Here is a 15,216-nt window from a genome sequence, read left to right on the forward strand (position 1 = left end):
AAGCTCTGTTGGATCTGGTGATTTCTAATAATGCAGATCTTGTTGGGAATGTCAATGTTCGTGAAAACCTCGGTAACAGTGATCATAATATAGTTACATTTTACCTATACTGTAAAAAACAAACGCAGGCTGGGAGGGCAAAAACATTTAATTTTAAGAAAGCCAATTTCGCCAGGATGAGGGCGGCAATTCAGGATATAGACTGGGAAGAACTAATGTCAAATAATGGAACAAATGATAAATGGGAGATTTTCAAATCTACTTTGAGTTATTATAGTGCAAAATTTATTCCTACAGGTAACAAGTATAAACGACTCAAATTAAACCCCACATGGCTTACACCTTCTGTGAAAGGGGCAATACATGACAAAAAAAGGGCATTTAAAAAATACAAATCTGAGGGTACAGCTGTAGCCTTTGTAAAATATAAAGAGCTTAATAAAATCTGTAAAAATGTAATAAAATTAGCAAAAATACAAAATGAAAGGCAGGTGGCCAAGGATAGTAAAACAAATCCCCAAAAAATCTTCAAGCATATTAATGCAAAAAAGCCCAGGTCTGAACATGTAGGATCCCTAGATAATGGTAATGGGGAGTTGATCACAGGGGATCAAGAGAAGGCAGAGTTACTAAATGGGTTCTTTAGCTCTGTATATACAGCTGAAGAAGGAGCAGCTGATGTAGCCGGTGCCAGTGCTGTTAATATATCAGTTGATATACTGAATTGGATGAATGTAGAGATGGTCCAAGCTAAATTAAATAAAATAAATGTGCACAAGGCCCCGGGACCAGATGGGTTACACCCTAGAATTCTTAAAGAGCTTAGTTCAGTTATTTCTGTCCCCCTTTTCATAATATTCAGAGAATCTCTAGTGACAGGTATAGTGCCAAGGGACTGGCGCAGGGCAAATGTGGTGCCTATTTTCAAAAAGGGCTCTAGGTCTTCCCCGGGTAATTATAGACCAGTAAGCTTAAAGAGGCTCTGTCACCAGATTGTGCAACCCCTATCTGCTATTGCAGCAGATAGGCGCTGCTATGTAGATTACAGTAACGTTTTTATTTTTAAAAAACGAGCATTTTTGGCCAAGTTATGACCATTTTCGTATTTATGCAAATGAGGCTTGCAAAAGTACAACTGGGCGTGTTGAAAAGTAAAAGTACAACTGGGCGTGTATTATGTGTGTACGTCGGGGCGTGTTTACTACTTTTACTAGCTGGGCTTTCTGAAGAGAAGTATCATCCACTTCTCTTCAGAACGCCCAGCTTCTGGCAGTGCAGATCTGTGACGTCACTCACAGGTCCTGCATCGTGTCGGCACCAGAGGCTACAGTTGATTCTGCAGCAGCATCAGCGTTTGCAGGTAAGTAGCTACATCGACTTACCTGCAAACGCCGATGCTGCTGCAGAATCATCTGTAGCCTCTGGTGCCGACACGATGCAGGACCTGTGAGTGACGTCACAGATCTGCACTGCCAGAAGCTGGGCGTTCTGAGAGAAGTGGATGATACTTCTCTTCAGAAAGCCCAGCTAGTAAAAGTAGTAAACACGCCCCGATGTACGCACATAATACACGCCCAGTTGCACTTTTACTTTTAAACACGCCCAGTTGTACTTTTGCAACCCTCATTTGCATAAATACGAAAATGGTCATAACTTGGCCAAAAATGCTCGTTTTTAAAAAATAAAAACGTTACTGTAATCTCCATTGCAGCGCCTATCTGCTGCAATAGCAGATAGGGGTTGCACAATGTGGTGACAGAGCCTCTTTAACATCCATCGTGGGGAAAATGTTTGAGGGGCTATTGAGGGACTATATACAGGATTATGTGACAATAAATAGCATTATAAGTGACAGCCAGCACGGTTTTACTAAGGACAGAAGTTGTCAAACTAACCTAATCTGTTTTTATGAAGAGGTGAGCAGAAGTCTAGACAGAGGGGCCGCTGTGGATTTAGTGTTTTTGGACTTTGCAAAGGCATTTGACACTGTCCCCCATAGACGCCTAATGGGTAAATTAAGGACTATAGGTTTAGAAAATATAGTTTGTAATTGGATTGAGAATTGGCTCAAGGACCGTATCCAGAGAGTTGTGGTCAATGATTCCTTCTCTGAATGGTCACCGGTTATAAGTGGTGTACCCCAGGGTTCAGTGCTGGGACCACTATTATTCAACTTATTTATTAATGATATAGAGGAAGGGATTAATAGCACTATTTCTATTTTTGCAGATGACACCAAGCTATGTAATATAGTTCAGACTATGGAAGATGTTCATGAATTACAGGCAGATTTAAACAAACTAAGTGTTTGGGCGTCCACTTGGCAGATGAAGTTTAATGTAGATAAATGTAAAGTTATGCATCTGGGTACCAACAACCTGCATACATCATATGTCCTAGGGGGAGCTACACTGGCGGATTCACTTGTTGAGAAGGATCTGGGTGTACTTGTAAATCATAAACTCAATAACAGCATGCAGTGTCAGTCAGCTGCTTCAAAGGCCAGCAGGATATTGTCGTGTATTAAAAGAGGCATGGACTCGCGGGACAGGGATGTAATATTACCACTTTACAAAGCATTAGTGAGGCCTCATCTAGAATATGCAGTCCAGTTCTGGGCTCCAGTTCATAGAAAGGATGCCCTGGAGTTGGAAAAAATACAAAGAAGAGCAACGAAGCTAATAAGGGGCATGGAGAATTTAAGTTATGAGGAAAGATTGAAAGAATTAAACCTATTTAGCCTTGAAAAAAGACGACTAAGGGGGGACATGATTAACTTATATAAATATATTAATGGCACATACTAAAAATATGGTGAAATCCTGTTCCTTGTAAAACCCCCTCAAAAAACAAGGGGGCACTCCCTCCGTCTGGAGAAAAAAAGGTTCAAGCTGCAGAGGCGACAAGGCTTCTTTACAGTAAGAACGGTGAATTTATGGAATAGCCTACCGCAGGAGCTGGTCACAGCAGGGACAGTAGATGGCTTTAAAAAAGGGTTAGATAATTTCCTAGAACAAAAAAATATTAGCTCCTATGTGTAGAAATTTTTCCTTCCCTTTTCCCTTCCCTTGGTTGAACTTGATGGACATGTGTCTTTTTTCAGCCGTACTAACTATGTAACTATGTAACATGTGTAACTTTATGTGGTAATAACTCTGGAATGCTTTTACCTATCCAAGCGATTCTGAGATTGTTTTCTCGTGACATATTATACTTTATGTTAGTGAAAAAATTTGGTCGATAAATTCAATATTTATTTGTGAAAAACACCAAAATTTAGAGAAAATTTGCAAAAATTAGCATTTTTCGAAATTCACATGTATCTGCTTGTAAGACAGATAGTTATACCACACAAAATAGTAACTAGTTAACATTTCCCATATGTCTACTTTATGTTTGCATCATTTTTTGAACATCTTTTTATTTTTCTAGGACATTACAAGGCTTAGAACTTTAGCAGCAATTTCTCATATTTTCAAGAAAATTTGAAAAGGCTATTTTTTTAGGGAACAGTTCAGAAATGACGTAGCTTTGAGGGCCTTATATATTAGGAACCCCCACAAATCACCCCATTTTAAAAACTGCAGCCCTTAAAGTATTCAAAACAGCATTTAGAACGTTTCTTAACCCTTTATGCGTGTCACAGGAATTAAAGCAAAGTGGAAGGGAAATTTGCAAATTTCATTCTTTTTGCAGAAATTCCATTTTAATCCATTTTTCCTGTAATACTGAAGGTCTTTACCAGAGAAACACAACTGAATATTTATTGCCCTGATTCTGAAGTTTTTACAAATATCCCACATGTGGCCCTACTGCGCTACTGGACTGAAACAAAAGCCCCAGAATCAAAGGAGCACCTAGAGGATTTTTGGGCCTTCCTTTTCTTAAATTATATTTGAGGCACCAGGTCTTGTGGTGCAAAAATAAAGGAAACACCCCAAAAAAGACCCCATTTAGGAAACTACACCCCTTGAGGAAGTCATCTAGGGGTGTAGTGAGCATTTTGACCCCACGGGTGTTTCATAGATTTCATTAGAATTGGGCAGTGAAAATGAAAAATTACATTATTTTCCAAAAAGATGTAGCTTTACCTCAAAATTTTTATTTTTTTCAACAAATAAATGAGGAAAAGCACCCCAACATTTGTAAAGCAACTTCTCCAGAGTACGGAAATACCAAACATATGGTCATAAACTGCTGTTTGGGCAAGCAGCAGGACTCAGAATGGAAGGCACGCCATTTAGCTTTTGGAGCGCTGATTTTGCTGGACCATGTCGCATTTGTAAAGCTCCTAAGGTACCAGTACAGTAGAAACCCCCCAAAAGTGACTCCATTTGGGAAACTACACCCCTAGAGGAATTCAACTAGGGGTGTAGTGAGCATTTTGACCCCCCAGGTGTTTCATAGATTGCATTAGAATTGGGCAGTAAACATGAAAAATGTAATTTTTTTTTTCCACTAAGACGTAGCTTTAGGTCAAAATGTTTCATTTTCTCATCAAATAAAGGAGAAAAATCACCGTAACATTTGTAAAGCAACTTCTTCAGAGTAGGGAAATACCCCACACGTGGTCATAAACTGCTATTTGGAAACACAGCAAGGCTCTAAAGGGAAGGAGCGCCATTTAGTATTTGGAGTGGAGATTTTATAAGATTCGTTTTTTGACACCATGTTGCATTGAGCTATAGTACCAGTACAGTGGTACCCCCGATAAATTACCCCGTTTTGGAAACTAGATCCCTCAAAGAATTTATCTAGGGGTGTAGTGAGCATTTTGACCGCACAAGTGTTTTGCAAAAATGAGTAAACAATAGATGTTGCAGATTGAAAATTGCTGTTTTCCACAGATATGCCATTTCAGTGCCCAATGTGTTGTGCCCAGCTTGTACCACCGTAGACACACATCCCATAAATTGTTAAGCGGGTTCTCCAGAATAAAGTAATACCCCATATGTGGTCATAAATTGCCGTTTGGGCACACTGCCAGGCTTAGTTGGACCACCATTTGGCTTTTGAAGCGCAGATTTTGCTTGGTGTTTTAGTGGTATTTTATCTTATAATGTGGAGGCATATGTAAGCTAGGCGGAGTACATCAGGGTATATGTAAGCTGGGCGGAGTACATTAGGGTATGGCCCCAAGCACACGAACGTGTTTTTGCGTCCGCAATTCCCCCGAAAATCCACGGGAGAATTGCGGACCCATTCATTTCTATGGGCCCATACACACTATCCGTGTTTTCACGGGTCCCCGCATGTCCGCAAATCCGTGCCGCACAAACACAGGACATGTGCGGACATGCCCATAGAAGTCAATGGGCCCGTGGAAAATGCGGGTACACCTCCGTGTGTCAACCGCAGTTTGCAGATTTGCGGAAGTGTTGCTAGGCGACGACCGGGAATGAGTTCTGTCGTCATCCTGATTTACCTAGGCTTTTTTTTTTTTTTATCCGCATTTTGTGGATTACATACGGATGAACTGCGGATTACATACGGATGAACTGCGGAGGACATTTCACGGAACACGGTCCTGGAATTTGCGGACCAGAAAAACACTACGGTCGTGTGCATGAGGCCTAAATGTAAGCTGTGAGGAGTACATCAAGATATATGTAATATGTGCGGAGTACATCAGGGTATATGTAAGCTGGGCGGAGTACATCAGGGTATATGTAAGCTGTGAGGAGTACATCAGGATATATGTAATATGTGCGGAGTACATCAGGGTATATGTAAGCTGGGCGGAGTACATCAGGGTATATGTAATCTGGGCGGAGTACATCAGGGTATATGTAAACTAGGCGGAGTACATCAGGGTATATGTAATCTGGGCGGAGTACATCAGGGTATATGTAATCTGGGCGTAGTACATCAGGGTATATGTAAACTGGGCGGAGTACATCAGGGTATATGTAAACTGGGCGGAGTACATCAGGGTATATGTAATCTGGGCGGAGTACATCAGGGTATATGTAAACTAGGCGGAGTACATCAGGGTATATGTAATCTGGGCGTAGTACATCAGGGTATATGTAAGCTGGGCGGAGTACATCAGGGTATATGTAATCTGGGCGGAGTACATCAGGGTATATGTAAGCTAGGCGGAGTACATCAGGGTATATGTAAGCTGGGCAGAGTACATCAGGGTATGTGTAATATGTGCGGAGTACATCAGGGTATATGTAAACTGGGCGGAGTACATCAGGGTATATGTAAGCTGGGCAGAGTACATCAGGGTATATGTAAGCTGTGCAGAGTACATCAGGGTATGTGTAATATGTGCGGAGTACATCAGGCTATATGTACATCAGGCTCCTGTGCTCGCTTTATCTGCTGGGCGTAACTGTACGCCCGTCTGCGGGAACTCACTTGGTTTCCGGACGTACAGTCACGCCCAATAACGGGAAGGGGTTAAATAGACAGCATTTCAGAAGAGATTTCATTGTTTCCTACCAACCAGTATATTCTTAGCATAATAAAAATGATTACGATGGTAATTCAATGTATTAGAAGTCATTCATAACAAGAGATAATGTGTAAACTACCATTTAGTAAAAGACGAGTAGGATCTGACAACACACTATAAGGGCCCATGCACACGACCGTGCCCGCAATCACGGCCCGCGATTGCGGGCACGGCCGGCCGCTGACTGACAGCCGCATTTTCGGGCCGTGCTCCCATACAAAGTATGGGAGCACGGCCCGCAAAATGCGAAAGAACGGACATGTTCCATAATTCCCGGAACATTTCCACGGCACTGACACCCTTCCGTAGTGCTACGGAAAGGTATCAGTTTTCAATGAAAGTGAATGGCTCCGTTTTTGCGGTCCGCAATTGCGGTCCGCAAAAACGGAGGTTTTTTGCTGTCGTGTGCATGGGGCCTAATACCTAGATGAATGTCTCCAGATAAACAATGCTTTTCATATTAACCCTTTTACCCTGCATCTATTTTTGGCCCAGCTTTTTCATCTTCACATCATTCCAGCGTTTGTCGTGGTTTAATTTCTCAGTTTATGTAGATGCATTATGCTTTTTTTTGTGGATGCACATGATCATTTAATTGCGGAAAGGCTCTTGAAGACACCCGTTTTGAATGGAAGCAGGAGCGATGATCAGCTTATCGCTGTGGGTTTGGCCTCTCTAACCCTCCGTAATCAGCAGAAGGGGGGGAGCTCACCTTATGAATACAGCGGACTTATAACAATATTTTTATGCCCAGTTTGGTCTAAGGGTAGCGTATTAGGGAGACAGATCTGTTTTATAAGAAAACAGGGGATTGGTGGGGGAAAGCCAGGTGTAGTGGGAGATATGGATACAGGTCCAGCACAGGTTGTTTTAAAATGCTCCTAGTTCCGGACAACCCCTGTTCTGCGGCTGTGTAGTTGCCTACTCTATTATTTTATGGAAGATCTCCTGGACTCCCCATAGAGAAGGCCTATCTTGGCCAGGGCTGCCGGCAGTCACCACTAGAGGGAGCTTGCTGCCAAAATATTTATATTGCTCCCATTGAGTTCAATAGTTGAATAAATGTTTGCAGAGAGCTCCCCCTTGTGGCAAATGCAGGAAGCCATTACTTTATTATTTAACAATTGCTCTATTTTATGGCATTATACTGGGTGAGGGGCACAAAGGGGGTATTATACTGTTTGGGGGGCACTATACTGTTCGAAGGGCACTAAGGGGACATTAAACTGTGTGTATGGGACAAAAATAATGTGCGCAATGACACAAAATTTTCCTGTATGGCTATTGTCTGTAAGGGATTACCCCCCTCCCCACCAGGCAGAGGCCTTAGATCCCCCTGTCAGCCTAAGAGCACCCCCACCCCCTTCCCTTATATTTACAACTAGCTGTGCCCGTGACTTCGTACACGCAGACCACTGAAAAACGTACCGATCCCGTTTTTATAAGTATATTCCTAGCCTTGGACCATACTCAAAACAAAGTGAAAAAAAAAACCCAAAGACAATAAAGAAACTTCAATTAAAAATTGTCTTCTTTCTGTAGTCAGGTTCACTACAACGCTTCCCTGTAAACAATGTTAGAAGTAGAACCACCAGGGATGTGTGCATAAAGATTGGTGGAGTTGCTAACACGGTAGAGAGCCACATAGAGCTGGCCGTGCGCAAAGCAGCTGACACTGAACAATGCCCAGAGGTTGGCCCTGTGCTTTGTTGATGGTCATAGCGTAACATAAGCTGACAGGAAACTGTACACGTTTAAAACTAAAGGTAAAATTATTTGGAATGAGTGGGATTCAGAGTATAAAAACGCTATCACCTGCGCCGCACCGTGTTAAAATCTCAGCTTCTATCACGTTTTGTTGTAGATTCGTGGTTTTTAGTCGGGTGCCGTTACATATCTTGGTGGGCTTAAATTTCTAAGGAGAATTATGGGGACGCCGACTTTTGAATTAATTTTGTGTGACGGTAGACCGGGTGTGCTTAGGGAATTAAAAAATTCCACCGGATAGTTGGTAGCGTCTTCTTGTTCAATGACTCTGTTGATAGAGATATATTCTGCACTATCCCCATGAACACACGTCAATATTTCACCGTTTACTGCTGCTGCCTGGTCATTGCGAGGCGTCAAAATAGCTCTTTCGCATAGCCAAGAGTTTTCACGATTTGTTATTTGTATTGAGTCACCGTACACAGAAGAAATTAGGTCATGCAGTGATGGAACAGTACAACATAAATTATCAGGCAAAATAACTTTCCCAATTTTTAGTAATAAATCTGAAAACTCTTGTGCATTTATGTTGCCTCCTGTTCGCGCCTGCATATTGATTGTGCTTGAGCTCTTTAGGCAGGCTCTAATTTCATCTGCCCTCGTTCCTCGTGGTATAACTGGCAAAGTCTGCCTAAAATCGCCACAGAAAAGCATTGTCATATCACTCATGGGCTGGTCATTTTGTCTGATATCTTGCAAGGTTCTATCTACCGCTTTACGGTTTGCCATAGTGCACTCGTCCCATATTACTAAGCAGCAATCGCGTAGAACCCTTACTTTGTCGCTGTTTCTAGAAACATCACACACTGTGCTTTCCGTAAGATTTAAGTCAATTGGGATCTTGAACATTGTATGGGCGGTTTTGCCTCCGGGCAACAATGTAGCTGCTATGCCTGATGAAACGACAGCAAGAGCAATTTTGCATTGATTGCGTATTCCGGCCAAGATGACTTTGATGGGAAATGTTTTTCCTGTCCCACAGGGTGCATCTAAAAACAGGATTTCTCCCAAAGTACCATCTACGCTATGACACACGTGATCGAATATCATACGCTGTTCCACTGTCAGACTCGAGACACTGTTTTGGAATGTTTCGGCCAGTTCCGCTGGATTATAGTTTATTTCCGCCGCGTATTCCCTGTTAATGCATTCCCTGTCTAAAGCTGGTGCGGGCATACCATATTGAGAGACAGGATTACCCCCTATAGATGTAACTATGTCTTGGATAGCCAGCAAACATCGATTAATGTTACTTTCATGCAACGTGTAGTTCAGTTTGCCGTTATTGTTTAGTTGCGCATTTCTGAAAAAGTCTTCAACTTATTTTTCCTGATATTTTTGACACAACTGTGCAGCATCCGAAAGTCCACAAAAAAACAGCAAAATGGCAAACAAATGACGCAAGCGATGTGGACTATCGCTGACGCATGCTTCGGCCAAAGCGCCATCCCAATGCTGATCACCATCTAGCTAGTGACGAACTCGGCAAGCAGCCTGGTAAGTAGGATATTCAATATCGTCAACCTTTCGCAATTCGGCAAAAGAAGTAGGTCCTCGCACTGTATGTAGAAGCAAGCATAGGTAATAGCATTCAGAGTTGTTTGGATGTACCGTATAGACTCTTCTAATGACGTGTTCTTTTAAAATGCCGGGCTCGCCATTCACAGCTGTTCCACGTCTTCTACGGTTGAAAACCCCTTGCTGCTTATTATAAGTATATTATGACGGGACATCATTATATAACAGTGTTTTTGCGTATTCATCTGTTTCACAAAGTTGAAAGTATGCAAGCAAAGTGGTTTGTCTCGAGTTTTCTTACCGCTCTGCCAGATTTTCAGGGTTGAAGTACACCCGTTGCCCACCTTCAAGATGAACATCAAGATGCATCACTGGCGGATGTCTCTCCTGAATGTGTAAGCTCAAAATGTGCCACACTGCCTCAGAAGAGCTTATATATCAGCCAGGTTGGAATCTCGTGACTTCGTCGTATTCATTATTATTTCTCAACGCAAACGTGGCCTGATCACTACCCTTGTTGACGCATTTACATATATATTTGATGGCTTCGACACTGTTACATATTTCGACATTGATGTGAGCTTAAATGTTCTTGATAACACCGGTGAATAGGGTACAACCCATCGAAAGTCCAAAACAATTTCTTGACTATGTAACCTGATTGTAGCTGTGAAACTGCCTCATAGGGGTGATATTCGACGATACTTTTGTTTCCGGATGAGCACCTGTCCACAAGCAAGCATAGAGATTTTTTGACACACGAATTTTCTGCCTAGTATTAAACTGGGAAAACGTAATAATTTACATTGTAATTTTGTTACAAATGATAATATGTTTCTACTCCAGCTGATATAAATGTACATGTTGAAAAAATGTAATGTAAAATACTCATGAGTATACTGATATAAATTATTTCATCTATATGTATTAACGCAATGGCTTTAACCAAAGTTACATAGATATGTTTCAAATGAGATAGCTGGATTGGCATCAACTGATTATGACCACTATTTAAGCTGTGCATACCATGAAGGCTGTGACGGCTCTGAGGAAGTCCCAGAAGGGATGAAACGCGTTAGCCAATTGAATTATTTCCTGACACATGCGTGGTTGATGTCACTCGCCGTGTACCTGCTCTGGGAGCAGACTCCATGCTGAGACAGGTCTAAAATCTATCCGGCACCACACCTGCAAACGTGGATATGCCAAGGCAGATAGTTCCAGCTTAAGCCATAAACTTATGGTGGATATCGCGGTGGACTGAGGGATGCTCGGACCTTGCCCAAATTGGACCCCGTTTTGAGGAACCTTGGGTGAGCCTTACTACACTCGTAATCTTGAGGTACTGGTGGACGAACACAGCCACGAGACTTGCAGTTCTTGCCTGCTGGCCCTATCTGGGGAGTTTTCTTTATATATCCCTCTTGCGCAAAATAAATAATATATATATATATATATATATATATGTATATATATATGTATGAAGGGAACTTGATGCGGTTATATCCGCTTAAAGGATCCTATTGCCTTTCCATTTTGGCATATATCTACATGCCCTGTTAACCTTCACTTATATCTGGGCAATTTATTAAACAGCTTCACATGTTTACGTACAGGAATGTGTATAAATACTGTCCAAGTTCTACAATGTCACGGATGTCTGTATCTTGTAGCTGTTTTTTGATAATGAATATGCTATATTATATACTTCTTTTTTTTAGATTAAATATTTATAAAATTTGGTACTAATCATTTAACCTAGAGTGTGCTGGTTTTGTCCAAATTAATTTTTGTTTTGTTTTTGTCCTATATTCATATTTTGGACGGCACCGTGCATTATTTGGTTTGCATTTTCTGGGTTATTCAATAGGATAACTATTTTTATTGGAATATAGGATAACTAATTGCCCTAAGTTTTTGACTTTACTATCTTGTTGCATGGCGTCTCGCAGATGCACGTAATCTTCAGCGCATAAACGTGTCTGGTTAGCGAGTATGTACACTAAATGCTCCGTCTCTATTTTTTGCATACATGTCCACAATAAATTGGCTGAACAATCCTCGAAATCGTTGCAAATAGATAAAACGATTACGCCTTATCTGCAGCAGGTATGAATAAAATTGCTGGGCTGGTATATTTTTATTAAACTTTGTTACCCTAGTAGTAGGATTAACTTGGTAGAGTCCAAAATTTTACCCATCTTCGCCATAGCAATAAATTAAAGGATATTGCAGGGCGTTGTAAGCTCTGTGTGTTTCGAAAATGCGTTGCAGGCGATCCTCGTAAGTGCCCAACACGATGTCACGTCTTTCGCACTCCTGATCATGTAAAACCACTGCAACTTCATCAGTGACAGGGGCATTATACCTTCTGCGGTGTTCAGAAACAGGACGTCTATCTGCGCTGATGATCATTTTGTAATCATTGCTTTGCCCCTGCGGAATAGACTGTAATGCAGCTTTGAAAATATGCACGTACGGATTCACCTGATGCAGCATGTTTTGAAGTGGAGATATAAGGTTACTATTTAGTTGTGGAAAGTTCTGATTTCTGATATTGGCCTGTTCATTGTAATCTGATAGGAAATATATCTGAAGAAATTTTGGCTCATCTTGTGGTAGCAAAGATCCGATGAGATGGTAAACTTGGCCTTGCACCTTGAAGGTTGGCATGAATGGTCCCTCTTTAATTAGTTTTGCCCTGAAAGATGTCATTTGGAATGTGCGGTTATATAAACGGATACTGTGTAAGAAGTGTTTTGATTGTGGATGGTCACCATTTAAAAGTTGTTTTAGAAGCTCTGGAGGTTCTGGACATTTTTCAATGTGAACTTTACCACTTGAACAAGAGATTCTATTTGGTTATTTTCTCCATTTGAGAGCACCGCAAAAATTGCAATTTACGACCATACCACCTACGGAAGCGAATTCAGCATAGTCAATCCTTGGGGTAATACATAAAACCTGCTGTTTACTTATTGACCCAAGGAAAAACATAGTTTGCCGCTGTAATGATGGGGGTAGGGAAACAGACAAGTGAGCCCTAATCTACCCGCCACTCAGTCCCTGCCTACTTGAACGACCCGCACTAGGCGACTGGGTACAACTGGGCGACGGTCCCTACGCTCAGTAAGTGAACGACAGACAAACAGACAAGGGTACACAGAAGCTAAGGGAAATGGGGCAGTTGCCCACGGCAACACCATGAGCAACAAGAGTAGTGAACGAGCCGAGTCAAACCAGGAGTGTACGAGGTACCAAACGCAGAGCAGGAGAGTAGTGAACAAGCCGAGTCAAACCAGGAGTGTACGAGGTACCAAACGCAGAGCAGGAGAGTAGTCAGTAAGCCAGGGTCAATATGAAGCAGGGTCAAATAGATCAAGAAGCTGCAGCAGGGCCAGGAAACCAAACGAGAAGAATCACAAGCAAGGAGGAACAGGAAAGGCAGGTATAAATAGACAGAGGGCGGGAGATAGCTCCGTCTGGCCAGGCTGTGATAGGCTCTCCCACTCCTAAGCCTGCCATGCTGAGTGGTGGAAGATGGAGTCAGTCTCACAGACATAGAAGCAGGTGCAGACTGATTACCTATGGGTGTTGACACAGAAGCTGTGCCTGGCAGATCCTTTACAGCCGCACCGTACTCCTGACACTCATCTGAATCTTCTGATGAAATAGACATTCTATTAAGAGAGTGTTGAATTCGATCAGCCTTTAAGCGTGATTAACGTTTTTCTGCTGTTTCTGCCTGCCGTATTTCATCTACTCTTTCCCTTTCAGTCAATAAATAACTTTCATTATCTTTGCGCGTGCGTTCATAATCCTCTCTAAGTGATTCCAATTGTCTTTGATATTGGTCTTCGCTTTCGAGAGCTCTGGCATAGTTGTGACGTTTGCGATCGGCGGTTAATCCCGCTTCACGTTCTTCACTACTTTCAAGCTCTTGAGAGGCCGCTGAGTGAGCTCTCTGACAACTCAAGCGAAATTCTCTGTCGGTGAAAGTTTGACGATGCATGGCGCTGTCAGTCAGCAGAGTCGCGCTTCGCGTTCCTCGTTACTCTCCAGAGACCGCCATGGGAGCACGATGTGTACTTAGTCGAGACTCACGCTGGGTAGAAGTTTCTGATGCGCGAGTTCTGGCCTGACGTTCTTGAGGTGCAGTAAGTGTCGCCTCATGATCTTCAGATTCTTGAGACCTAATTAGTCTCATTCTTTTTGCATTTCTGATCTTTTTCTGGAAGGCATTTACTCTCTTGACACTGAGAGGCCGCTGTCCAAGCCCTTTGAAACAACCAATCAGATTACAGTTTTTTGAGGCAGCTAGGTGCATGAAAGCAGCTAGCAGATTGGTTGCTTTATCTCTCTTCTATGTGTAATATCCAATACTGACAAATGTTGGAACTGTTGTCCATAGCAACCAATCAGATTAGTTTAGATTCTTGTGAGGCAGCTAGAATGAAAGCAGCTACCTGATTGGTTATTTTATCTCCCTTCTATGTGTAAGAACCAAAATAAACAAATGTTGGAAATGTTGTCCATAGCAACAAATCAGATTGTAGTTTACATTCTTGTGAGTCAGCAGGTGAATGATAGCAGCGATCTGATTAGTTGCTATATCTCCTTACTATGTGTAAAAATCAATGTAGATAAATGTTGGAGCTGTTGTCCATAACAACCAATCAGATTACCGCTCTTTTTTTCAGAGGCAGCTTGGACAATGAAAGCAGAAACCAGATTGGTAGTTATATGAGCCTCCGATGCATAAAAAAGAACAATATAGTCTATAGTTGGAGTTGTTGTCCTTAGCAAACAATCAGATCACAGCTGTAATTTGTCTGAGGCAGCTTGAAAAATTTGCAGCAATCTGATTGATTGCAACCTCTCCCTTATATAACAATCAGTATAGATGAAATTTGGAGCAGTTGCCCATAGCAACCTACTGGTGTCTATTTTTCCAAGACAATACAAAATGAAAGTAAAAATGTGATTGGTTGCCATGGTTTCCATGTGTTTGTTGTTGTTGAACTAATGCAATGTAGATTAATTTGTAAAAACATAAAATTTGCATATCTTCCGATTGAGTGAACTGACTGCGATGACATAAAAACTAAATGTTGCTTCAAGTTGACCCCTACGTTTTTCTAAAAACTCCATCCGAATTGGGTCAGTAGTTTTTACGTGATGCGTGCACAAACAGACAAAAATTACAAAAATGATCTTAATGCATTCTATCACTTATCCTTCATTCCTCCAATTAATTTTTTCGCAAATATTTTCAATGTACAGACACGCAAAGTTTACAGTTTTATATGTAGAGATTATAATCTATAGTGCGTGGCGCTAACGCACCTGGCAGCTCATCAATAGAACTGCACAGGCTGTTTTTTTGACGTTTTGGTTTTGTTACTGGCTCGAAAACTCACATCTGCAGCCAGTCAGATCAAGAGAGAACAACCAAATAGACAACTCAG

Source organism: Rhinoderma darwinii, chromosome 2, assembly GCF_050947455.1.
Source record: "Rhinoderma darwinii isolate aRhiDar2 chromosome 2, aRhiDar2.hap1, whole genome shotgun sequence".
Classification (NCBI taxonomy): Eukaryota; Metazoa; Chordata; class Amphibia; order Anura; family Rhinodermatidae; genus Rhinoderma; species Rhinoderma darwinii.